The sequence below is a fragment of the Hippocampus guttulatus genome, chromosome 7 (genome assembly GCF_054856545.1).
Source record: "Hippocampus guttulatus isolate MCC_2025c chromosome 7, RoL_Hgut_1.0, whole genome shotgun sequence".
NCBI lineage: Eukaryota > Metazoa > Chordata > Actinopteri > Syngnathiformes > Syngnathidae > Hippocampus > Hippocampus guttulatus.
The window spans coordinates 22,334,095-22,361,492 of record NC_141267.1 but is presented as its reverse complement, the minus strand read 5'-3'; the positions used below and the strand labels follow the sequence as shown (position 1 = coordinate 22,361,492).

Sequence of the window (27,398 nt, the reverse complement as noted above, 5' to 3'; positions counted from 1 at the left end):
GCTGGGAATCCCAACATCTCGCAAGATACCTTGGCGTCCCCTTACCGACAGGCAAGAGCTGGCCGGCAGGGCTTTGCCACTCAAGAACGTGCTGGACAAGGAAAGGCGGTCCGGAATGGCAGCAATCAAAAGCTCGTGTTGATTAAAAAAAAAAAAAAAAAAAAAAAAGAGTGCACTGCCAACATTCAAGACAAAACCTCGCGCTGTTTTTATTGCAGAGGGCTTCAGGTGTCCTGAAATCTATTTTTGACGCAGATTGATTTTCTATCATAAAATCTGTTGTTTTTTTTTCATTTTTGGGTTTTTGAAGTTTGACCGATAAAAGATGGCACAATACGGATTATATTATGTTTTGTAAATTAACGCAAGGACATTCCAAAATAAGTAAATAAATAAATAAGCGAATAAGGGAAAATTCCCCCCCCCCCCCCCACTTGCTGAACCTAACCCTTCATTCATACACATTACCACATTCCATATTATTATTATTGTTATTCAAATCTGTAGATGAGCGCAGAATCAGAATCGGTTAAAGAAAAAATTTACCAAAAAAAAAGTTCTATACCAGTGACAATGCACGACAGCGTTCGCAATTCTGCAATTGACTTTGAAGGGATCGCAGAGAGACGGCCAACAGCGGCTGATGTCGACGACAAAAGCCGGCGACTTCTCATGCACGTGCGTACGCGCACGCCCACACCTGCCGCGTGTGCCATCAACGCACGCAACTCTCTCCCCGCAGAGCGAGCAGACATCAAGCCGGCCGACCTGTTGGAGTGATGTATCGACTGTGGACAGCTGAGACAGCTTCTGGCAAAGGGAAAAGGCGAGCCTGCTGGCGGCAAGGTGGCCCGGATGGGGAAGCACGGAGCTCTCAAATCGACATTCCTCACTGGTCATTTGCAAGCCTCGCGGCTGCGCGTCGTTTCGAGAGCCAGGTAGGGAGATGTGGGTGACTCAGATTACGGCTGTGATGCATTGCAACAGTTTTCGGACTCCCTCGTAAGAGCATCAAACAGCTGCAGATCATTTGGAACGCTGCAAATTCGGGTTCTGACTAGAACAAAGAGATCAGAAAATATTCGTCCGGTCCTAAAGGCTTCACACAGGCTCCAAGTCGGCTGTCGAGCGGATTTCGTAAAATACGGCTCCCGCTCTAGAAATCACTGAGTGGTTTAGATCCTGACTACATTAAAGAAATGCTCATGAATATAAAACCAGTCGGGCTCTGAGGTCTGTGGACTCGGGTCAATTAGATGAGCCCAGAGTTCAAACCAAACATGGTGAAGAAGCATTCGGCTGTTTTGCTGCACAAAAATGGAAAAAGCTGAACTTAAATCAGCCCCAACTGCAAATGCTTTAAAATCCCAGACTTTAAAAATGTTTTTGTTGAGTTGGTTGTTTTAAAGCCCTTTTGAAATGACATTTTCCAAAATCTTTTTGCCCTGCACGTTCATGTCATAATGCCCTTAAACGTTTGACCTTTATTGATGTGAAGCACATTGCCTTGTGTTTGAAAAGTACAATAAAGTTAAAGCGACCTCGCCGAAAGGTCCCCCCCAGCCCCTCCTGCCCTCCCAATTCAACTTGATATTCCAAATGACTCCAGGTGAACCTGTGGCTGAGGACGATGCAGCGAGTGGATGTCATAAATAGCTGAACAAAGACCATCGCAATACTGCCTCGGGGCCCGGTCACCACTTCAAAAGGGCCACGGGCCAGGAACCAAACCTCCGTCATTGGCTGGCTTCCTTTCTCGCAGGCGTGTATAAAATGTCTGGTCGGGTTGTCGTTGAGCAATTTAGCAAAACAAAGCCCAATTCTCGCACTTGATCCATTTCACGGTATTTTACTTCAAGCGGCGAACGGCTTTTCATACAAATACTGACCGTAAATTACGACTTTGCGACAGCATTAGCATAGCTTAGCAAGAGACGACAGCATGACGCGGCGACTTGAGCACACGCATTCGGGGTCAAATCCCTGCCCCAGCAACGACGCTGCATCGTAAACTGAGGCGAAGGATTTGACGATGGGAAATGCGCATCCCCTCCGCATGGAACTTCTGATAAAATATTGCCGTTTAAGTTGAGATCGTTTTATCATTTGTCTCGCTTTTCACATTGATATGACAGGAAATGGGAACGGACACCGTTTGGATTTGTAAAACGAGGGTGCTCAAGTGAACTAAGCGCGCCGCGCTGTTAGCTCTGTCATGTAGCAGCATGTAATGGAGCATGACAGCTCCCCGGTTCCCTGGCGACCTTTGGCCCCAATCACGGCGGTGTGGGACCCGAGCCTACCCGTACGCTCTTCTCACACAGACACACATACCTCATCACATTGTTTCAACAGATTAGAGGAGATTGCTCTGTCAGACGTGCAGCTTGTGTGCACAGCGCGACGAGTTAGCGACGACGGCCAAGACAAAGTTCCGACTTCCTGTCTGTCTGCGTCTGCCTTTTGTTTCCACTTCTTCTTTTGTCAACTTGACACGTGATATCATTTTGTTGGTCGTGCGTTTTGAAGGCACGCAGGTAAGATCAATTTCCCAGCTAAAAATTGCATTCATATCAGCCAGACGATCACGACGCGAAATTTTGCTAGCCTTGAGCGATGCACCCCCCCCCCCGCGCCCCCGTGTTGAGTGTACATGGTTGTCAGCCCGTGTGGTTGGGAGACGCCTGGAATACTTGTGACGGAAGCCCAACCGAGCAGAAAAGAGGCCACCGCACTTGTACCTTGCTACAGACACTCGGACTCACGAATGGCGCACACGCACACAAACTGTCAGACGCACGATTGTGCGTGACGCAGATGTCCGGCGACAGCTCTCTGCTGGGGGTCATCAGGAAGCAGCTGCCTGGGGGACAGAGGGCAGCGCGCGCACTCACCGTGCCCATTAGGAACTATGTCATGACGCGTAGAGTGCCACGTCGTCTGGCCAAAATTGCAAAATGATTGTCAACGCATACGATGACAAAAGAAAGCAAAGTTATGATTATCAACGCCAAATGTGTTCAACATAATGAAATCTTTAACGTCCCCCCCAGGTGACAAACTTCGGTGTAGCTAACATCAACATTTTTTAAGGCTCAAATCGACACGGATTGCCGAAGGCGCCCGCTAACATTGACAACGTAACAGTTTAACGCTCAGTGGCAGTGAAAACAAAAGTCACATTCTTCTCTGTCACAACACAAAGCATCAAGCAGGCCGTGAATCAAGCCAAGTTACATAAAGTGAAATTATTCAACGCAACCAAATCACCTCCACGGACTGGCTCATCCATTCGTAGCATTGGAGCCCAAATAACGCGCTGGCACAACGTGACATCACACAACAAACGCAATTTGCAAAACCGGTTCACTCGACACAACCGGATGCACAATTGTATAGTTCATTGCCATCTTCAATACATTTTCACCCCTCCCGTCACAGCTCCGCTGCAGCTGGAAGAGGAAGGAGGGACAAGTATGAGGTAAGTGAGGAGGGGTGCGGGGGGTGGGGGGGGGGCTAAGAGAGACCAGCAACCCCCATGGCGAGTGCCTCTCCATTCCCACACCGCAGGTGACTGCCCTCCACTGCTCCCTCCGTCCCTTCGTGCCCCGCCTCCCCCTCTGCCGGGCTGGTCTTGCCTCCTCCTCGGCCACCCCGAGAGTCTCCCCTCAGCCATTCATTCGTCTGTCCGCTTCATGAACACATTAGGCCCGCGCTAGGCCCAAGTGTCCCTGCGTGATGCCCAGCCAGCGATACTTGTCAACATGTATTAAACGGAAATGGAAATCAAAACAGCCAAATTATTGCCAAACAATCTCCGACATTTCACGATCGTACGACACAAACGATTCGCTTTGCAAGTTTCTGTTTCACTCACCGTGTATGGAACAAAAGAAGACTCATGGATATAATTTGGGGGTGAAATCATTCCAGGCCATGAAAACCCTCGCGACACTTTTTCATGGGGTTGTTTCAACGAGTAATACGTTTTGTTTTGATGGTCTGTCATGCCGAGCTAAAGACTACGATTCGTAACCTGCCCACCAAAGTTTGCACCTGTTTATAGGCTGTCAGAGAACAAACGTGACTGCAGTGGTCAGTCAAATGAAGATCAGCGAACGTCAAACCGGAAAGGGGACAGCTTACGGAAACATGAAACTTATTGTTATTAATTGCTACAACCGAGTAATGGGCCGCCTCCTTATGAAAACGTACATCGTAACCATCCACCACGCTGAGCTGCTTCAACCATTTCTTGACATGATTTAGGCTGGCCAAAGAAAGTTCCGGGCCCATTTTCGAGCGTCCAGCCGCCGGGCTACTTTTTTGTCTGAAGCAATCACGCGTCGAGGTCGGGCTGTCGTCAAGTCCACTATTGTCGGCTCCAAGTCAAGTCCGAGTCACATGAGGCTCCACCTCCACCCGTTGCCATGGTAACGAAAGGGCGGTAAAAAATAAAACCTACATTTAAAACAAATGGGAGGGGAATTTTTTTTTATAAAAATACAATTTTCACAAGTGCACCTGAAGGCATCGTTTCCTCGACCAATCAAATGCACTGTAGGTGACGCTCAGCCTATGGGTGACAGATCCGTTTAGGCGAGCTTTCGCCCTATTTCTTCGGGGGGGGGGGGGGGTTCCCCTTACGAGCTTTTGTTTTTTTTTTTCCTTACGAGCTACGCGACGCAGTGACGAGGAAGCGAATCCGCGATCGAGACGAGTGGAAAATTGATTCGTTGGCCAGTAAAATAAAGTTGAGAACATCTTGCCATTAGTGTTAACATGATACAATTTTGAAAAAGTGTCAAAGTTTATCAAGGGCCCCAGCGATTAGGTTTTTTTTTAAATTTTATTTTATTTTATTTTTTAATGCAAGGTGATTTCTTGCCGGACTCTTGCGTTGCATTTTGGACTCAACCTGGCTGCTTTTTCTTTTGTGTTAATGTTGCCGCTGATCAGAACGCTTTGCTCGCTCTCTCGCTCTCCCTCACGCTAATGTGGCCAAAACATGAGCTCACCTGGTAGTGAGACATAAGGGCTCAAGTTCCACAATAGCCCAGCGCAGCGTGTGCGCAAGTGTGTCTGCGTTATCGCCGTCATCTGCTGTTTGGGTTTCAGTGGGTTACACACGGCTGCTGCGAGGGGGGACTCTTCTGATTACCATTCACAGAGCCACAATGAGCTCATCTGGCTCACCTACACAACATCCACATGGACACACTTACGCAAGTTGCAGTCAATGCAGACACTGTCCGCGGACACACTCTCTGTGTGAATGAACTCACGGTGACGCACGCACACACACACACACAGATGCCAAGACCACCACCGTCACAGTTTTGAGCTCACCTTTGTTGTTGTTTATGAGCAAATCGTCTTTTGGCCGTACGATGACCGTGTTTTGCGGCACCTTCTGCTTTGGCATGACTTTTCTTTTGTCGCGAAGCAGCTTTGATCACTTTCCTACATAGCGCTCGGAGACGATCGCAGTTGACACTCGCATTCACACGTGATTGAACGCATTTAGTGCCAAATCGTATAAATACATTTTTTGGTGGTTTTTATTTTTTTTTTAAAAATGAATGAAGGGCCCCGCGCTATCAAGGCTGTCGGAATGATAAAGCACCACTAGATGGCAGCAGTGGATTTGATCAGATCATGGTTCACACATTGCGTGAGTGGGTGCGGGTGTGGAACGGCAATTTTATGTGGCGAGGTGGTGTGCGAAAGCAGTGCGGTGGTGAAAACATGGATTAAATACATCGTTGACGAACACACACACACACACGCGCACTTCAACGTTCATGAGAATTTAGACGGCACCCAAAAACGGCTCCCGGTGACTCCGTCACCGATTGTCACAGTGCTGAAATCAAACGACTTGGAAACAAGGCTGTAAAGAGATGAAGTGAAGTTTGCTGGCGATTGAGACAAGTGGAAGATTTCAGGCCAAATGTGTACAGCATGCATGGCATGTAACACCTTGCAAAACAGTCATCAGTCATCCGGAACCGTCACCCGAAAGCTACGCGCAAAACCCGAGGAGGTCAGCAGGAGGCGGACCTTCAAAGCTCCGTCGTGTCCCTTACATTATGTTACCATGGAGATCAGAGTACACATCATTCTCAGAGAGAAGCACTAAACCCTGTGTGGCCTGATAATTAAGAGGAAACACGCCGGTCGATGTGGAGGGAAGGAAAGGCGCCACACAGGAACACGCCAATCAAGGTATGTGTTTTGTTTCTACTTGGAGAGAATCTTTAGCCCGTGTTTCAGAGTAAAGCGCCGTTTCTGCCGGGCTCGTTCATTCCCCAAATCATTTTTGAGACATCCATCCGTCCATTTTCGAGATCGGAAAATGGACGGATGGAATGTGGGGGGGCGGGGGGGGGGGGGGTGTACCGGAGTACCCGGAGAAAATCCAAGCAGGCCTGGGGAGAACATGTAAACTCCACACAGGAAGGCTGGAGCTGGAATCGAACCCACGACCTCTGCACTGTGAGGTCGACGCGCGAACCACCGGATCACCAGGCTGCCCATTTCTGAGACAGAATGTGCAAATTATTATTGGGTATTGAGATTGACTGCAGCACGTCTGACTGATGTCAAAATTGCGCCCCCCCCCCCTCCCAAAAAAAAAAGACTCTGTCGTGATTTTAGACGTTCGATCGGTTAATAATTTGTAAAAAATAACTGATATAAATTCCAAAAGCAATTGTAATATAATTTGATTGATTGGTAATCATTTGTGAACAAATATGAAATGGCCCAAACGTGATCAGTCAAGCGGCGGCGTTGCCACAACGGCTGCAAATCTAACTAACTAACTGCCCGTGCATACGTCCATTTTCTGTGCCGCTTGTGCTCATTGGGTTTTGCGGGCCAGCTGGAGGCTGTCTCAGCTGACTGTGGGCACCAAGCCCAGTGCACTCTGGACCGGGCCCATAAGCGCAAAGAAGCGAGCGCACTCGCATTCACAAACAATTTCCAGTTTTCAATCAACCTAGCCTTTTGCGAACGTGCCACGGGAAGTCGACGGGAAAAGCCCGGCGGGCCAGGCGAGGACGCGCGAGCGTCACACGGCAACGCCTGAGAGCAGAACTGCCGAGCAGCCGCGCGGCGCGGAGCGACGCGACGCGACGCGCTCCCTCCCGAGCGCTGACTAACGAACTGGAATGAAAAGGAAAAATTACCACCTTGGAGGAGGCAATTATTGAATTAGTTTCAAAGTTCAGTCCAAGCACTGCTCACATTTCACGCCGCGGATAATCTTTCGAGTGAGCCATTACCCAACGCCTGCAAGGCCTTAAAAAAAAAAAAAAAAAAAATGGACGCCTTTGCATGTGCGCGCGTGCGTGCGTGCAAGGACGAAGGGGAGAAAATTAGACAAGCGGGAGTGTTTATTTTTGTACACGTGAGCTCGCGGTTGTGTGTTTCCTCGTTGCCCTGCCTTCCTCCACCTCCTATCCGCCCCTTCCCCCCCCCCTCCCCCGCCCCCACAAACACTTGTCTGACACAAACGCACACCTGTGTGAGTCTTTTCAGGCACATTTTGTTCAGGGGGGGGGGGGGGGGTAGTGGAATTGGCTGCATTATCGCCCCGTGAAACCTCTGATCTTTAAACGCACTTGCTAAAACCCCGCTGCTTGAAGGAGGGGCTTGCGCGCACACATGCAGGTGCGCCGCAGTCACAGAGAGTGCCAAACTGTACGAGGGAAGCGTTGGTTCATGCGAGGAAGCGAGCGTGTGAACCTCGGTGGAGGTTTCTTTGATGGGAAGGACTGAAAAGGTTTGCTCTTGTTGTCGCCGCAGTGGAGCTAATCCTGCCTGCTGACAGAGCCTCAGCCGTAGCGCTTCCTCGGGTACGCGCGCAAAAACGGCGCGGGAACGCACGCTCAACCTTGGCGCCTAGCGTGGCCTTGGAAGCGTTCGGTCTTCATTGGCGCGTTGTAGAATGTACATCGTTTTAAGTAACAGGCACAAGGCATTATCGGGGGGGGGTGGGGGGGGGGTGTCAGGGCTGCACCGGGGGGGGGGGGGGATAATTTAAGAATGAGCCCCCCCAAAAATATTGAGAAATGTTGACTTGCGACTGGGATTTGAAAAAAAAAAAAACATTTTGGACCTTTTTAATCCCCATTGAAAAAGGTCAAAACAGCTATTGAGGGAAATATTTTTCACAAGCAATTCAACGGACCGAAAAGTGCGGCCGATATCCCGCCGAAATGAGAAGACGGGCTGAACACATCCGCAAGCGGGAAGGGGGAAAAAAAAGCCAATAAATGTGGACGTATGCGTGCTCTTACTCTCAGAACGGTGAGTTCCCAGGTGTACATATTCGTGCATACCTGTGTGAGTGTGTGTGTGTGTGTGTGTGTGTGTGTGAAATGAGTCACGCAGATCTCCGTGGGTGTGTTTGTCTTATCTCTGTGCTGATGGAAAGCGGCGGCGGTGTTTGGAAACGACTCTGCGTGTGTGTGCGCATGTACAAAGTGATTGGTCTCTAACACCTGGTATTAGCTTTAGTAATCCTCACACTACACGGAACTCACGCACCAGTCCCCTTGCAGTTCACGTCCATTTTTCCATCTGTTTCCCTTTTTCAGAGTGCCCGCCCCCCCAGCCCCGGGTGGATTGCCGGAGGTGGGATTGAGCGCTTTGAAGATCTCGGTCAAAATCGGATCACCCCCGGGTCTCGGCAGCCATCCTTGCGTGTAGCGCGTACGCGGCATCAGAAACGCCGTACCGTAAAACGCTTCACGGCAATTGCGCAATGATATGAAGAACGTTGAGGCCCACGACGTGCAACGGGTTGCTTCAAAAGAATCTCTTTCATTTGACTGACGTATAATGTGCCGGATGGGCATAGGAACTATTCCGAAGGTGAAACACTTTTACGAATCCGGTGGTGTCAATATATTGTTTTTATGCGATGCTTTTATTTTGAAGGCCGGATTTAAAAGGGGAATTTAAAATCAAGATGTCAAATGATTTATATTTTAAATGTGTACTTAAATCCCTTGCTAGTCAGTTGGCCCTTGTGGGGTACTCGCAGAAAGCAGGTGGACCTCCAGACAAATTCTTGGAGGAACTCGTAACAAACTACCGTATATGTACTACTCAAGAATCTGATCCCGGCCGGATGTATCATTACGTTTAAAGAACTTTTTTGGGTCACATTACATATCGCCGGAATTCAAAGCTGATCAAGTGTATCTGATCGTGAGTGGGGAAATGGAAAAGCTTTGCGCCGTCACCAAGTTGTTGACAAAATTCCTCATTAATCAGTCTGTTTACGTTCGGGCCTCCGTTCCGTTTGACTTGGTGTCACTCTGGATTTTGCCCGTTCAATAATTTACGGAGGGGGCGGGAAGCAAAACTGAAGGCAGGCAATCGTTGGTGTCGAATTCCAAATGAGCTCCTCCTCGATAATTAAAAGGCCGGAGGGCGACATGAGGAGCACGGGCAGGGCAGGCAGGTGGTCGGATGGCTCAAGAGCAAAACCCGCTTTTACGTCTTCGCTCAAACCGGAAGGAATTCTGACATGAGACGTAACGTTGTTTGTCTTCGCCGTTGACCGAGCCGCGAAGAAAGATCACACTGAAAATGAAGCCCTCACAATTTTCCCCTTTGGAGGAAAACGGGGCCATTGTAGTTCAAGTTGCAAGGGGCAAGATGGTGTGAGTGACCGTTAGACATGACCGAGACACCAGAGACCATGAAAACTCCCTCGGGGATCAAATCCAAGAGACTGCTACAGAGGACAAAGAACTTCATTGCCGTCTGTGGTTTTTCCTTTTCTTTTTTTTCTTTTTTTTTTTTTAAAGAAGTAGTTCTGGTCATTCTTTTGTCTGATGGAAAAACTGTAAAATGCAGGAGGCCCTGAGCGGCAGCTGGCAGGTAGGACGGGGTGGCGAGGGGGACGGGGGTGAGTTCAGAGAGGCCAAAAGGCAGACACGGGATGCGAGGAGGCAGAAAACAAGTGCACGTGAAACGACGATTGAGCTGGAGGGGGCAGATGCCGCCATGCTGAATTGAACCCAACGCACGGGTCGCATGTTCTCCTTTTGAGAAGTCGTCCAGGTGTCTCGCAGTACCATTTCAATAAGTAAGAATTTATTTCAACCATTCCTGGCCAAATAGTGTTTATTTTATGGATTCGCTATAAACTGAGCGAAAGGATTTTGCTTTTGCGTGGTTCGACGAAAAGGTTGGCGTAGGCCAGCTGGAAACGAGGCTCACAAGAATCACTCCTCTCCAAAAAAAAAAAAAACACTGAAAACGTATTTATACGCGAATAGTTCAATTAAAACAAACTTCCCTCAGTGAGTCACGTGGATCACCATTGGCGATGTTTTTTTTTCAATATGTATAAAAGAGTGCGCACACACATTTCTAGGTTTCAGTTGACCAGAGACTCCATGAGCTGTCGACGGACAACTCAACTCGATGTCATTTATAGAGCACTTTAAAACAATGACAGTCGCATACAAAGCGCTGTACAGCAAATAAAAATCGAATAAAAATCAGATGTTACTCCGATGTATTTTGACTTTATATAGGAGAGGGCAAGGCTTTAATTTTGTTCCTCCCCCCCCCCCTTTGTGGAACATTTATTTGTTTATTTTTGTATGAATTCAACAGCAAATTTTCGCCATTTTTACCCATATCTCGAGGGGCAGCCATTTTGTTATTCCAGTTATCTGAAAATGACATCACTGCATGCGAACGTCACATGACCAAAGCCAAGTGTGAGTCGTGACGTTCGTAACCCGAGCCCTTCAGCATTGTGATGTCATTTTTTAGTCGACAGCAAGTGGCAGGATGAGGCAAAATGGCTGCCCCCTGGGATGGATCAAAATGGCCGACCTTTTCTGCTTCCTTCATAATCCACAAACATGGATTTAAAACAGCGTCTTTAGGGTGCATAGAACAGATGATTGTGACTTTTTTTTTAACTTGACTTGCCCTTTAAACAAAAGCATCGGGGTTCCACGTTCAGTCCATTTCCTTTTAATCTCACGCACACTTTACAAATAGTAAACAAAAAATGCGCCCGGCATGTTTCCAAGCAGGTCGACAATTGCCTCATGGATGGGCTACAGCTGAAAGTAAGCGTCCATGCGTGCGCACGTGTACTTGTGTGTGTGCGCACGTGTGTGCGTGTGTGTGTGTGTGTGTGCGTGCGTGCGTGCGTGCGTGTTGCTACGAGTGCCAGTGCTCTATTCAATTACAGCAAACGGCCTAAAACACTCAATCACCCATTTATCCAAGCTTGTCTTCATGGTGAAATATACACACACACACACGCACACCACCCTGCCTCGGCAGATGGTGGTGCCACGCCGCCAAAGCAGTGTGACGACATGCGCGCGCGCGCACACACACACACACACACACCACACACTCCAATAAAGAGGAGGGGAGAGCGTCTGTTTCAGCTGCCTCTCCTTGTCACAGAGGTTGGCATCAGTCAGGCCCGCTTTGCATCCATCATCCTGCTCCGTGCCCGCCCGCGGGGGGGGGGGGGGGGGGGCGTCCCCTCGAGCCCACCTCTTCGAGGCAAACAAGGGAGAATATCTTGGAAGCACAGAAGAGAAGCCAACCGGGAAAGAAAGCGACGTCGCCGGTTCTCTTGATACGACTCCTTTAACTCCAGCATGTTTGCAAGGCCTCCATATCAGACTCTCAAGAGAGGAGAAGTGGATGGGCAGAACACATTCGCGGAGGCCTCTCACAGCTGTGCCAACGCTATGCGCACGCACACGCACACACACAGGGCCAGAGGGCCTTGCTACAACGGCATAAATCACTTTCTTAACAAAGACTGACAAATGATCTCAGACGCCGATCACCGAGTGAATGAAAAGCAGGGTCCAAACTGGCATCTGGGGACAGTATTTGTGTGCGGACGCAGTCTGTGTGTGCATGCGTGTATGTGTGTGTGTGTGTGTGTGTGTGTGTGAGTGTGTATAACTCGTGTGCTTGTGTGGCTCTATTTCAGGGACAACACACAAAGTGCATTTCCAAAACTCTGAAAGTCATCCTGATCCATGTGTCTACGTCGTGACTGAACACTTTGCATGCCTGCGTGTGTGTGTGTGTGTGTGTGTTTTGTTTTGTGTTTTTTTGCGTCAGTGAAGTTGTTGACAAAGAGGTCGCTGTGCCGCCAGTGTGGTCTTCTCACCGACTATCTCAGGTAGAAAAGGGTTGTGCTAATGCCCTCTAAGATCCCTCCACGCTGTCCCACAAGTCCTTTCTCTCCCACAATCCTCTTTGCTCCGAGGGTCCCTAAGCACCTCGGCACAGTGAAGGTGTCCTACTGGGGATTGTCTTAATCTCTCCTTTTCCTTCAGAATAGGGCTAAAGAAACTCAAATGTCACTCTCCCTATCTTTGCTTGCGCGGATACTTTTTGCGCCTCACTCTACACAAACAAATTTAGTCAACTATGCGCTGGATGATGTTCATATTTGTCCAAATCGGTCCTATTTACGTCCGTCGTGGTCACATCCTATAGGTAGGCTTTCATCATAAATCCAATCCTGTTTTGTCTTGGTTCAAATAAGGTTGTAGTAGTTTAGGAGGTTTTCATTGTTGTTAGTTTTTATTTTGAGTTTTGTTTTTAATTCTGTCCATTTAAATACGTTTTTAGAGCTGGTTTGTTCAGCTGCTTTTTATATATATACTGTATATATATATATATATATATATATATATATATGGAGTATTTGTCGAATGGAAGATAAATAAAAGGGTTACCAAGTATTGGATCATAAATAAAAATTCTGAACTGACCTGCCTTCTTTTAGCTATGGATAGACAGCAATAGCAAAATAAAGACGTAAAAAAACCCGCAAACCTCCATATATGATATTGACAATGACAAAGTGAAGGACATTTCCGCTGTAAGCATGGCTAGTTTTACTTCGTTTTCGACACGTAAGATGCCGTTCAAGTTAGATTTTTAAAAACATTCTGGTTTTTGTTTCATTTTGTAAAAGTGAAAGTCAAGTCAAAACTTTTCTTTACAATAACATAGTTCATGTGGGCCCCAGTGGTCTCAACGTGGTCTCCAGTAACAAAATCCAGCTATTTTTATCGATCTCAGGGGGCGGCCATTTTGTCGTGTACTGCCTCTTGCTTTCGACTGAAAATGGCATCACAGTTCCCAAAGGGGGCAGCTTGCGAACGTCACATGACTAAACCCAGAAACCAAGTTTACCGTGATCGGTCGTTACCTGAGCCCTGCGCAGCTGCGATGTCATTTTCAGCCGACAGCAGGTGGCAAAATGGCCGCCCTCTGAGATGGATTAAAAAAATAAAAATAAAATAAATAAATAAGCGGCTGGATTTTGCCGCTTAATTTATATTCCACAAAGGCAACGTTAATCAGAATGGCGTGTGTAGACTAGTGGGGGCGCCCTGACTGTGATCCAAATGCAGCAGCTACGTTGAGCATCAAATTCCCAGATTGAGTCGGGGTCATCTCCAGGATGCAAAAGAACAGACGCGTTCGAGCAACAAACACGCGCAGCCTCGTCTATTAGAATCCCACCTAGGTCCTTTTGTTGGGCGTGTTTTGGAATTTTTGGTGCGTTCTTCGCGCAGCTGCTATTAGCCTACCCGTTAATCCCCTTGGAGAATATACTCATTAGAACATGAATCATTGCAGTCTAATTACCTCTCTCACGCGGCCTCGCTCTTTTTTTACGCAGTAACGCAGGTACTTAGACACAACACCCCTCGCTGAACTGGCACGGGGAAATCAGAGCAAAAGTGAAAAAGCCATCCAGTTCATGTGGGGGGCTGTGCTCCACTTTAGTGTTAAAGAGCCGCACTTTGCTTCCCGGTGACGTGCGTGGAGCGGTGCATGCTGTTGCTTTTTATGCAAACGCCGCGTATTCGTTTCCCAGACAGTCACCGAGTTCGAGCGTGCGGCAGGAAGGGATTGCGCTTAAAAAATAATAATAACAATTAAAAATATATCAGTGACTTAATGTGTGGACCTCTGATGGGAAGAGTCAAAAGTCACAGCAAAAAGTCAAGCGATGCATTGTTGCTCCGCTTACAAAAATAGGAAAGAGACACATCTTTACTTTCAGAGTTATGAAATAAAATAAAAAGGAAAACGATTATTTACTTGTACAATTTCTTTTTAGTTAATCCAGTTTAGATGACTAAAGACGATAGAAGGAGGCTTATTTTGCCACTTTCTCCAGAATGTGCCGCCTTATCTTTGCTTACTGAAAATAATCAAGTAATGTCTTGTAATCAACTCATTCTGTGAACTACTGAAACGTTGAGTATCTAAAACTGATGACCAACCGGTCGCTCGATATTAATGAGGAATTGGGGCCGCGGGGGTGGGGGTGGGGGGGGGGGGTCCGTATTCATAATGAGCAAAAAAACCTCCTATTTTCATTTTAGCCGAATCGTCAATAGCTGCAGTCCGAATATATTGACATTTCATTTCATTGTCTTTGACAATCGACTGAGGATGCGTGTGTGCGTGTTTGCGCGTGTGTGTGTGTGTCAGCAAGGAGGAAACTTCCTGCTAACAGGCCGGAGCAGGCTCTGAGTGCCGGTGGGGAGGTGGGGGGGGGGGGGGGGGGGGGTGGCAGTGAGCCGTGGAGGTGCAGCTTCCTCGCGTTCACACGGGACCACACAACATGACAAGGCACACTCTTTACGCTTCCCTTCATTTCGCTTCGTGTCTCTCTCTACCCGCTCTTTCTTGCTCGGCGGCTACAAGTGCAAGAAAATGCGACAAGATGGCGGACGATGAAATCACGTTCACGTTTGGAGTCGGCCATTGATGCTATGTGACACCAAAAGCACTTATTTGGCATTACTGTGTGTGTGTGTGTGTGTTCTGGGTGGGTCTGTTTAGCTGTCACCTAGAGAACTCATGATGCAGGGTCTTAGAGGTAGTTTCTCACGGCTGAATGCACACACGCGTGCGCGTCCGCACGCACGCAAACACACACAAGGCCTAACAGCGTTGACAGGTGGAAGTAAACGGAGCAGAACTTGGCTAATCCGTGACTGCTTAGCAGAGCCAGCGAACAGCCCCAAAAAATAAAAAATAAAATAGAAAAAAGGGAACTAATTGAACTGAATGGCACTCTGAGCACAAACGTCAAGTCAGATTGTACAAATTTGGATCAACACGTCATAGACGGCCACCCGTAAACAGTTCATTCATGATTCAATTGGCACTCGAGGAAAATGTCACGTTGTGCTGCTGCTGTTTTCTCGCCTCGTCACATCTTTTTCTGTCTGACAGCCTTTCCGATAACTGCTCGTGTCTCACTGCAAAATGACATTTTCATGAACCACTTTTGCTGTAAAGTTGACATTGAAGAAACAAAAAGACGCCTCTCACGCGCAGTTCTCCAAATAAGAGGCCGGGCGGGCTCGCTTGCTTGCTTTAAGCCGTCACCCTCCAGTCGCTTAAATGTACGGCTGACATGTGAAACGTGACAAACTTTATCTTCAAACACCAAATAATTTCATTGAAGATAGCTCAATGCTAGCATATAACGTGATGACTGCAGTTTAGTAGGGGACCTTCTCTGCCTCTTCATGGTGCTTTTCGCGATGTGGACTTGCCGTCCAGCATAGCACAGCGCTCCCTGGCAAAACCGGCTACTCCACAACCGGCGCGCAATCAATCCGGACTGGCGCGTATCCCGTTGAAAACCCGCAAAAGACCACGAGACCGCACATGAAGCTGCAGAAAAATGTCAAATACTCCAAAAATGGAAACCGTTAGTTGCGATGAGGAAATTTCAAACAAACACGTGCACACCGTCACACCCGGAGGGACTTTGAGAGTAGCTCATTCCAGTCTCGTTGTTTCTTCAAGTGCTTTTGCAACAAGTTCAACGGCGTCGTTTGTCGCACGCACGCTCGCCGCGCACGCACGCCGTTGCAATCACGTCTCGTAAATTAGCCGACATCCCACGAGGACTCTTCACCTGCAATCAGCCTTTCGCTGCTTCCGTCTCAGGCGCATCCAGGAACGCGGCGCATTACTTGCCGTGAGCTTCATGTCGACAACTTTATCTCAAAGCATCAACATCACATGATTGGTCAATTTATGGATTTGTGCATCAGCTCCGCACCGGCAGAATGAATCTTGTACATAAATTGAGCCGAGATTAATTTGGACGCTTTATGGCCGCCATGTTCTAGCGTTTATCCGAGTCCGGTATATTCATAACCTCACAAACCTTCTTTCAGAAGATGCAAAACTGAGAAAAGAAATTGAGTTCATGTTCCAAAAAAACGGAAGTGGACCACAAAAACAAATACGATTTGTAAACAATTACAGCGCCAGGACAGATCATGTAATAAATTGAATCCGAACACATCGAGATCCGCGTAAGTCGCAGATGCTCAAGCTTTTTCTACTTTGCAAGGAGCCAACCTCCCGCGTGGACAAGTTACCGCGCGTGCTCGCATCCCCACACACACACACACACACACGCACGCCATGATGAGCAACAGCCATAACAGCCCCGACATGAACCGAAAAGCAAAATAAATGCACAAAAGTTGGCCAGTTTGATGAAATGAAATCAGCGCCTACCTTGGGGGGAGAGCCGACGCGCAGGCTTGGGATGCACTTTTGCGGCGTCTTGAGTGCGGACAGCGTCGTAGGTAACGCGCCGTCGCGTTTTAAAATGCTTCTCCTGGCGGTCCGGATTCCCATTCTTTGCAAGGGTCATCAGTGAACTGGACACAAAACAAACTTTGAATGACACACACGCAAAAAAAAAAAAAAAGACATCGCGACAGCTCAGATCGCAAGATTGCAGACTGATGGTCGCTAACAACTTCCGGTGACGGGGGTCGTGCGCCACCGTCGAAGTGGAGTGTACAGTAACACAAAAAGATCGATAATATTAACAATCGTGTTTTTTTTTTTCCCCCATTTCCTCCTTTCAGCCCTCGCAAGCGACGTTGGACTCGTCCGCGGGCGACCAGTCGATCGCGATCGGTGTAAACGTTTGCTGGACACCACGAGACAGAAACAAATTCAGATATCGGTAAAGTATGACAAAGGCCGCTGCATATTCTGCTTTTTTAAAACCTCATGAGCGCATTTTTCATCGCGACACCATCACAGCTCTCGATGTAGTTCACGTTGGAAAGGTTTTGCGCTCAGAGAATTTACTGCTGGCGATTTTGACACCGACCACCGAGCGTCTATCTTGAATTTATGACAAAACAAATCTCACTTTATATGTTTCGAGCTGCTGCCAAATCTAGTCAGGCTTACTGTATTTTACCTGCCACCGGCCCTAATGTGGCAGCGGCTTAATTTATGCCACGCTTGGGATGGCACAAATAAAGATTAGCTACATGTGCCGCATAAAGTAGAGTTGCAACATGTCTCACTTGAATACAAAAAATGCAACTCAGCGTTTAATGTCAGCTGGGCAAGGCTTGAACGTGGATTACTTTTTTTTTTTTTTTTTTTTAATCCTCAAAGTCACAGTTACGTTGTTGAGATTTGAAGTTGCGGGGGCTGAGGCACCAGATAACCATATGACTCAATGTAATTAGAAGAGAATTACTCATGCAAGTTTCCCGCAGCAGTCAAACTACCTGGTCAGCGCTGCTCAAGGCTTTTTTTTTTTTTTTTTTTTTGACGACGGCCCAATCTTATGAGTCATATGGAGTGCCAATCAAAAGTTTGGACACACTTTCTCATGTACCGACAGGATACAAGATCAACTTTTGGCCGGCGCTGTACATAGGTAGCAGCACATTATTTTGCAGCGCAACAAAACTGTGGAAATGGCAAGGTGTCATGATCCTGTCCCGTTTGTTTTTTCGGTCTCCAGCGGGATTGGAGGGCGTTCCCTCCGGAGCCGCACTTGCCTCTCCTCATCATCGCTTTCCAGCTGCCTTTAAAAGCTGAGCCACGACGACAACCATTCTTCAGCCTTGCTCACGACTCTCGAACCAAATGTTTGTCTTTATTTCGTTGGTCTCGTTTTGTCCCGTTTTATTTTTTTTGTCACCAATCGTCATTTGTTGTACTCTGTCTGTGTTGCGTATTTTTGTCGGTAGAACGAAGGTCGCTTCGTAGTAGCCGTAGGCCACGTCCGGAACGATGACGTCTTCGCGGGCTGATGGCAGTTTTCTTCAATTGTCAGCATGACATCTACGACTGTGTTTGTTTTTCCCATTACACCTTGAATGTGTCGCTTGACTCTCACGACAAAAGGACATTCACTCTTCAAACACATTCGGTTTGGGCGCATTCACTTGGGTGGGCCTGTCCGTCTGGCTGCGGCGTGAGGATTAAATCAAAGATTACACCGACATGACACACACAAATACAAGAGGAATTAGTATGTGTGCGCGTGCGCGTGTGTGTGTTCGAAATTGGACGTATGAACGAGCATCCGTGCCCATTTTGTGAATGAGTGATGCTTAAACTGGAAGGACTCTCCCAGACTCCTTCCTCTCCTCTAAGTCAGTCAGCCATTCATGTCAAAGCTTCTATTAATCCTTTCAGTTAACAGCGCATTCCATTCAAATCTCGCTTTACAACTTCATGCTTACTGCGCATTCCGCTCAAGGTGAAAAGATAGTACGGTGAATCCAGACAGGAAATCGTAATTGTTTTCCAGCGGGTTCACGAGCAGACACCGTGCCTTGCCCTTCCGCGACAATGTTTGACGCTCTAATCTGCGTTCAGCGGAGACGAACGACCCCGAGCCAGCCCGAGTCCGACGCGGCCCTCGGCTTGAACGATGCCCTGAAAGCAAAATGCTGGCTATCGGATCAACAACTCCGGGTCGTCCCGCTCTGGGAGCGCAACACTCGATATGCCGGCACGATATGCCCGAGCGGGGCTTTTTGTTTGCTGTACAACAGGACAAAACTTTAAAAATGGCGGCACGCGGAACAAATCGTCGTCATTTGTGCGAAAGGAAAGAATCTGAAGTGCACGCTGAACGCGCGTGTAAACCCGCACGGGTCCTTGTGTAATAGTCGCGGCGCTTTCCAGCCCTTTGTGAGTGCGCATTGTCTGGGCGAGCGATAGAAGTGGTTTGGAGGAGGAGTGGATCTTTTCCGCAAAAGGTCTTTGTCCAGAGTCGGGCGGCTATGCCCTGAGACAAAACACGAGGGCGACGCAAGTACACAGAAGAAGGCTTAGTTAGGCGAGCTCAGACGCTGCGCAAACTGGACCGACTGGACGGGGCCCCAGACACTGCCGAAACTCTTCGGGACATTCCAGCGCATCTCTTCGGTGAGAGGAGCAAAACAGCGTCATGGCCACATAGTGCTTGTTCATTTAGTCATTTAAAAATTTGTTTTTTAAAAAACAGCGTTCGTATTTTCTGAGGAAATGCCCCACAAACTTTCGACACCAAGTAGCACCGAAAAAGTGCTTACTTAAGTTCTCAGTACGATTGTCATGGTCGACAAATTAAAAACACGATAGATGATCTATTGCTACAAAATCTTGTTATGAGCCACTGTAACATGACACACATTTGAACACTGATCTGAAATCGAGGACCTTCAAAAAAATTTTAAAAACTTTTTTAATCACATTTAAATCAAAATTGTGTCGGCACTTTTTGGGTGCAGATGTATGACATTCAAAAGTTGAATACCACTGAATTGTACTTGGTGAATAATTCTTTCTTGGACCACCACACTGAGAATCACAATTCCAATGCCCGTTTCTTTTTTCTTTTTTTTTCTGAGGAGAAAAATGAGTGCCGGTGCAAAACAATCTTCAAAACAAAATTCAATTAATTTTTTTCTGGAAGGGTGAAGGATCTGTTTTTTTTCCTGTTTTTTTTTTGAAACCATGATTGATTTTTATCATACTTTAGACCCGTTAATACCCAACCCTTTAATAACAATCTTTCAACAAAAGGTTTTATCACTCACATTTTGAGATGAGACCTTGACCCATTCTAGTTGTTTTTTTGTGGGGGCGTGTGTGCAACAACAGGGCAAAAAAATACGTTTCTTTCGAAAGCCGCTTAAACGGAGCTATAATAGATTAACATCGGTGCAATTATTTGAAGCACTTTAAAACGCCGACGATTCGCCACCTTTCCTGACTTCGAGGGTGGTCTGCGCTGATCTCTTAACCCTGACGTGGAAGTCAAAACACCGCATTACGTGTGCCTGTGCCTGCGTGTGTTTGTGTGCGCGCGCGCGCGCACGCATAGCAGTGGGTCTATAATTCACCACCCATCATAGTTCAACAACGTTTTAACATAGCCACATTCAAGGCTTTCACGACCATTCGAACGGGAAAGATTTTAAAAACAGCAACATAGTTGCCGCTGACCTTTACCGAATGAATGTCAACGTGCTTCACACGAGGGCGAGCTTTGATTGAACACTAGCATAACACTTTAATTGGATCATAAACCAGAAGTGTTTTGAAAGTGCTTCAATCCTTACCTGATGAATATTTTGTTCAGCTGACAACATGTAGCCCAAGACTTTTTTTAAAAACGTTTTTGGAATTATATTTTTTAAAAATTTAAATAAATTCAATCAACAAACAAGAAGAGTCTCGTAGCATCCAGTTAGCTTTTGCAGATTAGCGAGATGACTGACTGAGAATCGACACACACACACACACACATATGGAAAAGACGACGTTCGGCCCGTCTTCTTTTTGAAACAGGTTTCTTCTTTTGAAAAAAATAAAGTCATCAATAAATAAACTCCAAACGAAATTAAATTAGAAAAGACTCCGTCCGTGATGCTATCAAGCTAACGTTATGATAGCTGAATTTCGGACACGCGTTATCCAGTTAGCGCTCGCGTGAGAACGATTTAACTTTCCCCATGTTGGACAGCTTCGACCACAAGTCTCGCGCATTTGTTTTGAAAATACCTCGCAAAAGCCAGAGGCCACGAAAGTTACTCGGCACCCTCTGGGACTTGGCAAACGAGACTTCGGTAAAAGAGGAACGTTTACATCAAAGCCAGCTTTTCTGATCTCTCCATATAATAGGAAATGGGATTTAACTCTTAAATCTTGGCCTGGCTCGCACCCAGAGCACCTGGCTGCGCTCAAACAAACACACAAACAGGAGCTTCATCCACTTGGATACAAATTAGTAACAGGGCTCACTAAACAGTAGCGAGAAGGTGGAATCGCTTCTTTTAAGTACGCCGCCTGCGGTCGCGGCGGTCGCTTTCTCCTCAAATCAAGAATGAAGAGGGTGGATCGCATTTAAGAATGAAAAGAGAACAAAAAGGAGAGAGTTACAAGAGGAGCTGCAGGATGTGAAGGCAGACAAAAAGAACGGCGAAAAAAAAAGAAAAATGAAAGCGGTGGCGGAAGACAAAAAGAACAGGCGAAAGGAAAATGTGCTTGTTGCTTTTTTTTTCTTTTTTTCTTGGTCGTTGCGAGAAAAAACACATCAGAGCTGTGTTTGCTCGGAGTGAGTAAACCAGTTGGAGCAACACCCTCACCCTGCATCGCTCTCACACTCACTCGCACGCGCACCCGCCCGCCAAAAAGAAGGGAAAACAAAGTTGGAGAGGGCAGGCTCGGTCTTGCGGCAAGAGAGAGAGAGAGAGAGAGCATGAGCAGGTTGGCCTAAGGTGTGGTCCACATTAGCTGGTCGGATACGGAGGCCAGGTGAGCGCCCCCCCCCCCCCCCAAAAAAAAGAGCAAAAACTGGGAGACGCCATCGTCAACATTATGGAGCACGGTTGCGTTTACACAGAAATGAGTGTTCATTTTTAAAGGCTTTCGCAAACAGTTCTTTCTTTTTCATTCTGCCACCCAGCAGGACATCTCACTCCCTCTCACACATTCCTCTCTCGTGGGCTAATCAGGGGAAGTGAGCGTTTCTCCACCTGAACAACGGGGTGGCATGTTAGCGTGCGGCCCTTCGATTTGTTTCCTAATCTGGGTCGAGACCCCGATATGGCTCAGCGACAACAACGGCAACAACAAAAATGTAGCGCGGACGTTCTTCAGCTACCCCGGACAGCTGCACTTGAGCGTTTTTTTTTTTGTTGTTGTTGTTTTTTTGGTGAGAAACCAAACAACAGATAAAATAAATATTCACAGCAAAAACATATTGGCTTACTTCTCAGTATTTCACAACTGAAAGATTCCTATTGTTTCATTCAAGAATACCTCAGTGTGCATTATCATGAACAGGAGTGTTTTTGTTGTTCGTTTTCCGTTGGAAGTGAACTTTTGGTGACCAGGGTCAACTCGACCACTTGATGAGCTCTGCCCATAATCCTGCTAGCCAAAGGCCAACCAGGAAGCTAACGTCAATGTTTCTCCTCCTTACAAAAGATCCCGCTGATGTTCCCTTGTTTGTCATCTGCGACGACACACACACACACACAGGAACACACTCAAACGCGCGTACACAGGAACACACAAATGCAGGCACATCGGGCCACGGCAAACACACGGAGAACAGCTGTTTAAACTCTGGTTCCACGGACACTATACGGTGCTGAAAGGCGGCATCGTTGCAACCGCAGATGGGGAAGACGGGCGGGTGGGGGGGGGGGGGGATTACATTTCACTACGCCAGCAAATAGTCGGCCTTTTTTTCTGTTTGCTCGGTAATCCATCCGGAGTTTGAATCGTGTCTATGAAAGACGGCGCGATGCGGCTATTTCAAAGCAGAGCGACGCGCAACGTTTTCGACAGCCGCACAATCCAATTCAACGCAGATGTCAACGGATGTCTTGGAAATGGACAGATTTGTTTCTGTTTTGTTTTGTTTGTTCATGGCGAAAATACACGTTTAGCAAACGGGAGTGCGTGCTCCGCCTTCCCTCTGTCTGACTTTCCCTCTCGCCGCACCTCTTTCACTCGGGATTAAGCATGTTGCTCAATTATCTCTAAATCTAGCCTCGATCGCTCAGCACGCTAGCAGCTAATTGAATCATTAAACAATCGCTACTCCTCGGGGAGCGCGGCCCCGCGCCCGCCCGCCCGTGTGCGTGCGTGCGGGTGTGGTGGTTGTTTGCAAACATGACGATGCCCTTGGCTAACTGCAATTCACTCGAGAGGGATATTTATTGATTTGAAAGATGCTAACAAGTGGCGGCGTAGGCGGCTCCCGCAATGTGTTGCTAACAGTTGGTGTCAAAGTTTTGGGGGTCTCCGGAGTACCTGCTCACTCATCTTCTATGAAATCAGACAACAGACTATACGATTTATCTTTTTTTCCTGAAAACGGGTCTGTGAGTAACATTTGTCAAATTTAGTTGAACTGTGAAGTTGCGATTTGGCTGATGGACAAAATAAGCGAGCGGGCATTGTTTTTGTCTGGCCGTGATTTGGCAGATCGTCTCCTTGATCTGCAATACGCTCAAATTAGCCAGTGGGGGCTTCACGCAGGCACGACTCATTAGCAGTCTGGACGCAGAAGGAAGTCTCCAACACGACTTGAAGGATTTATTGCTGGGGGAGGGGGGGGGGGCATTTTACACACAAATGGTGCCAAGAGGTCTGTTTTTGACCCCATCAAAACTTTTTCTGATAAATGAAGACACAAGGTCTTATTGTTTAGGAATGGGAAGAAATGTGCTCGTTATCTTAAAATGAGCCTTTCCAAAGACACAGAATTATTTTATTGGTTATTTGTCCTTCCTACTCTTGACATATTTGACGTATATACAGTCCTCTGCAAAAGTATTGGAACGGCAAGGTCGATCAATTCCTTTGTTTTATGCCTTAATACCGATTTGGATTTCCCTTCAAATATCACAAAAACGTCAGGTTTCCGGGCAGACTTGGGATTCCACAAATTTAGACACAGATATGAGTTTTGAACCCCAAAACTCGTCGAAGACGCAAAATCGGCTACGAGACAAGACGTTTGCTGGCGTCCGTCGGCTCAAAATCGGGCCAAAATTTCGCATCGTCGAGCCAGTCTAAGTCCTACGCTAGGTGTTAGCAATGTCTTTTGGCTCTTTATCTTCGCCCATTCTGCTTTGGTGTTCGTCGACATTCTCATAGTTCACCTAAAAAGCGAAGCCGCCGATGCCGAGTAACGACTTTGCCACCCGACACACGTCTGCTGTCCGATGGCGGCGCCACGACAAATCTGAACGCATCATCCCAACCCCAGCATGTCAAAAGGAAACACCAAATTGACGTGAAAATGGCCGGATGGCAGATTCAAGGGAGAAGAAAAAAAAAAAAAAAAAAGAAAAAGGAGGAGACATTCTTCCGCTACGCCATCTCACGGCCAATTCGTCACTGTGACAACCATCGGCCCACCTCATTCTGGGATGTCCTGTAGTTATGTTCTTCAATTATGTCTTGCTCTTTAATGTCATGGCTGCATATCCATATTAAGTCAACCGCCGCAATTTGGGCTGCCTCGCTGAAATGCAACCGTCTCACCCTGGAATCAAAGGACAGATAGCGCTTCCTCCGGCACAGAGCGAGCGAGAGAGCGCGAGAGAGAGAGAGATTTGCATTCATTTGAAAAATTCTTCCAGGCTACATCTGCAATTTGAGGTACAACATAAAGATTTTCAGCATGCCAAGCAACTTTCAAGGAAAATGTGAGGTGTGACAATTTATTCTCAACGCACTTTGGATTCTACGGGTGTGCGACTCCGAAAACAGGTTTGAGATTGAAATGCTGCGGGAAGGCGTAAAGGCGGCTTTCAAGGAAGGTCATGAATGCAGACGTCGCACATTGTTGGCTCTTTATCGGAAGCGTTCTAATGAAGTCACGCTTTGAAGGCTGACGCGAGTCATGTTTGTGGACGCACGCAGGCACAAATTCACCTCGAAACGACTGGAATCAAATGAAGTGGAAGATATCATCAATTCCTTCAGAGGTGACCTCAACTTTTGGAGCAGGTAAAAATGCAATTATTGTTTTGACGCAGGTATCCATTTACATGTTTGCTATTTTTAACATGTTGATTTGCAATACCGTATGCATTGGGCCCTATTTTAGCTTTGAATGTACCAAAAAAAAAAATCTCAACGACACAAAATCCTCCACGTGGATTCGAAATATAGGCGCGTTGTCTCACAAAGGACAGCCAGCGTAAAAATAAATCCCACAAGTAACTTGCTGTCGTTATTTGCAGCGACATTCGAAGCCCAATTACAAATATTCAGCATCACTCACGTTTTTACGTTTGCATTTGTGTTTCCTGATAAAAACGGCCATTGGTAGGCTAATTAGAAACTATTGTCTGTGTTACGCCGCGCGCCAAGTCGCGTGTGGGACTTCTGTCGGTTTTTGCGTTCATTTGCAAAGGCGGTGCGTTTGCGCAGGCTGCAGACAGCAAAATACGGCTGACAGCTGAATGCAAAGCGGCCACCCAATCAGGTTCAAAGCACCTGTTGCATGGCGGCCCCCGCGGTGCTGGAAAATGAAACTCATTCCCGTCCAGCAGTTGGGAGTACTCGTGCCCTGTGGCTGCAGTTTGCCACCAAGCCCGTCTACATTTTGCACTTCTTGGTTCCCTCTTCGATCACTTTGATAATGTCGGTTCGAGAACGGCCTCCTCAAACTCAGCCAAAGTTCCTGACAAAACATCGAATCAACGCTATTGGCTCACCTGAGGCGCGGTGGCTCGCTGAAGAATCTCCGGCGGACCATCGCATCTCCACTTTTCACCAACGTCGCATTGAGCTGAGGAAAACACTTTCCTTTTTGTCTGCCTCACTTCACCAACCTAAAAGCAAAGACATGTGAAGATATAACATTAAAAAAATAGAGAGAGATTTTTTTTTTTAGGAAACAAGGGAATGATTTTGATTATTACCGAACAGAATTAGGGTCTAAAAAAAAGTTTGAATGCTTTCACGCAGTGGTCCCCAACCAGCGTACCGCACAGAGACACACCCGCCAGGTGTGAGCACATTTACTACATCGGACGTGACATGGGAAATGTGCGCCACTCTAGCTAATCAGAGTCCTTTTGCAAATATTGGTTTACAAGTTCAAATAAACAGAATGTGCCAATAAATGAAAGAAGAAGCATTACCGGAAAGTAAGAGTAACAAATTGACCAAATGTCCAGCTAAACGCGCAGCTGACGGGCAGCCAGGACTTCCAAAGATGAAGCTAGTTTGACAAGAGAAGTTCCTCCCCTAAGGACGTGGAAGAGGAAGTTGTTGCGTGTGGCATGTCGTCAAAAACTAGCCATTGAATAATTTGAACAAGTAGCACCCAAGTGATCGGGTGGAACGCATGAAAATGCGAGCAGAGTTTGCACAAGCTGTCTACGTAAACATTAGCAGTTGCGTCGCTATTAACTAGCCGGCCGCCATCAATCGTTTGATCAGTCACATTAGCAAGTAGCAATGATGCTAACGCCGTATGTAGGATCGTAACTGTAAAATTCGTCTGTTTACATCACAAGGCGTATTTATTATTCCCGGCTGCTCCATTTCTTAGTCGTTCACTATGTTATTTTATTCTACATTTGTAGAATAACACCGTTTGAAATGTAAGAAAACGAATCATTGTGAATAAAATGTTAACTGACTATTTGGTTGAAAACGAATTTCTAAGTTGTCAGATCGCATAAAATGGCCATTTCAACATTTTTCATTGAAACAAAGTTCGATAAAGATGCCGTTGTGTTAAATTGTGGGTCTTGCGTGTTAAACTACAGTTAGAAATGAGTGAAAATTAACACTGCTGGCCATCAAAACCTCCATCAAACAAGTATGCCTGCGCATTCTTGAACGAAGGAAGAGGAGGGTGAAGATAAACGATGGGCGCAGCGCAGGGAACACGAACAAGACAACGAGTCAATCAATAAATAAAGTTGGGCAACGCAACTGTCAAGACTCAATCCCCCCTAAATCGTCGGCTGCTGGAATGAGGGGAACTAAAGGAGGGCAGAATGATAATAAACAGGCCACGGAAAGAGTTTCGACACGGGCGTGGACGCTATCTCCGTCCGACAGCTCACGCGCATGCACATACTTGATACCCCCTCCCGCCCCCTCAATTATTAGCATCGCTTCATATCTGTCGTGCAATTACAAAACGCAAAAGCACTGCCCTTTAAAGATACGCGATTGGTGACGAGTAGCTTTTCCGACAACAGATAGCAGCGTCATCTGGATAGATGCTGCCGAGGAACAATAGCAAAATCATTTCCTTAATTATCTCCTCTGGAACTAATGTTGCAGATATGTGTGTGAATTAATTACCGCAGCTTGATATAACAGAAGAAGCAAGAGGAGGAGCAGCATTATCCGCACCCATCTTTTTTTTCGCCCCCCCCCCCCCCCCCGCCATTCATTAAGGCAAAGGCGACTGTCAGTCACTTGACAAGACAAAACCTTGATTTCCAGAAATCAAATTAGCGCCGAAAACAGAGCCAGAGGCAGCCGACGAGACCTTATTGTCAGCTTTGACGGGA

General features: G+C 47.0%; 1 long non-coding RNA gene across 5 annotated transcripts in view; it reads right to left on the bottom strand.

Moving 5' to 3' along the window:
• The window catches only part of LOC147203109 (uncharacterized), a 99,547-nt gene that overhangs the window by 34,627 nt on the left and 37,522 nt on the right, over positions 1 to 27,398 (bottom strand). For all 5 annotated transcript variants that reach the window (XR_015101309.1, XR_015101310.1, XR_015101306.1 and 2 more), the window contains exons 2-3: positions 25,578 to 25,694; positions 16,597 to 16,742 (exon numbers count right to left, since the gene is read on the bottom strand). This is a non-coding gene — a long non-coding RNA (uncharacterized LOC147203109). The remainder of the gene's footprint in view (positions 1 to 16,596; positions 16,743 to 25,577; positions 25,695 to 27,398) is intronic.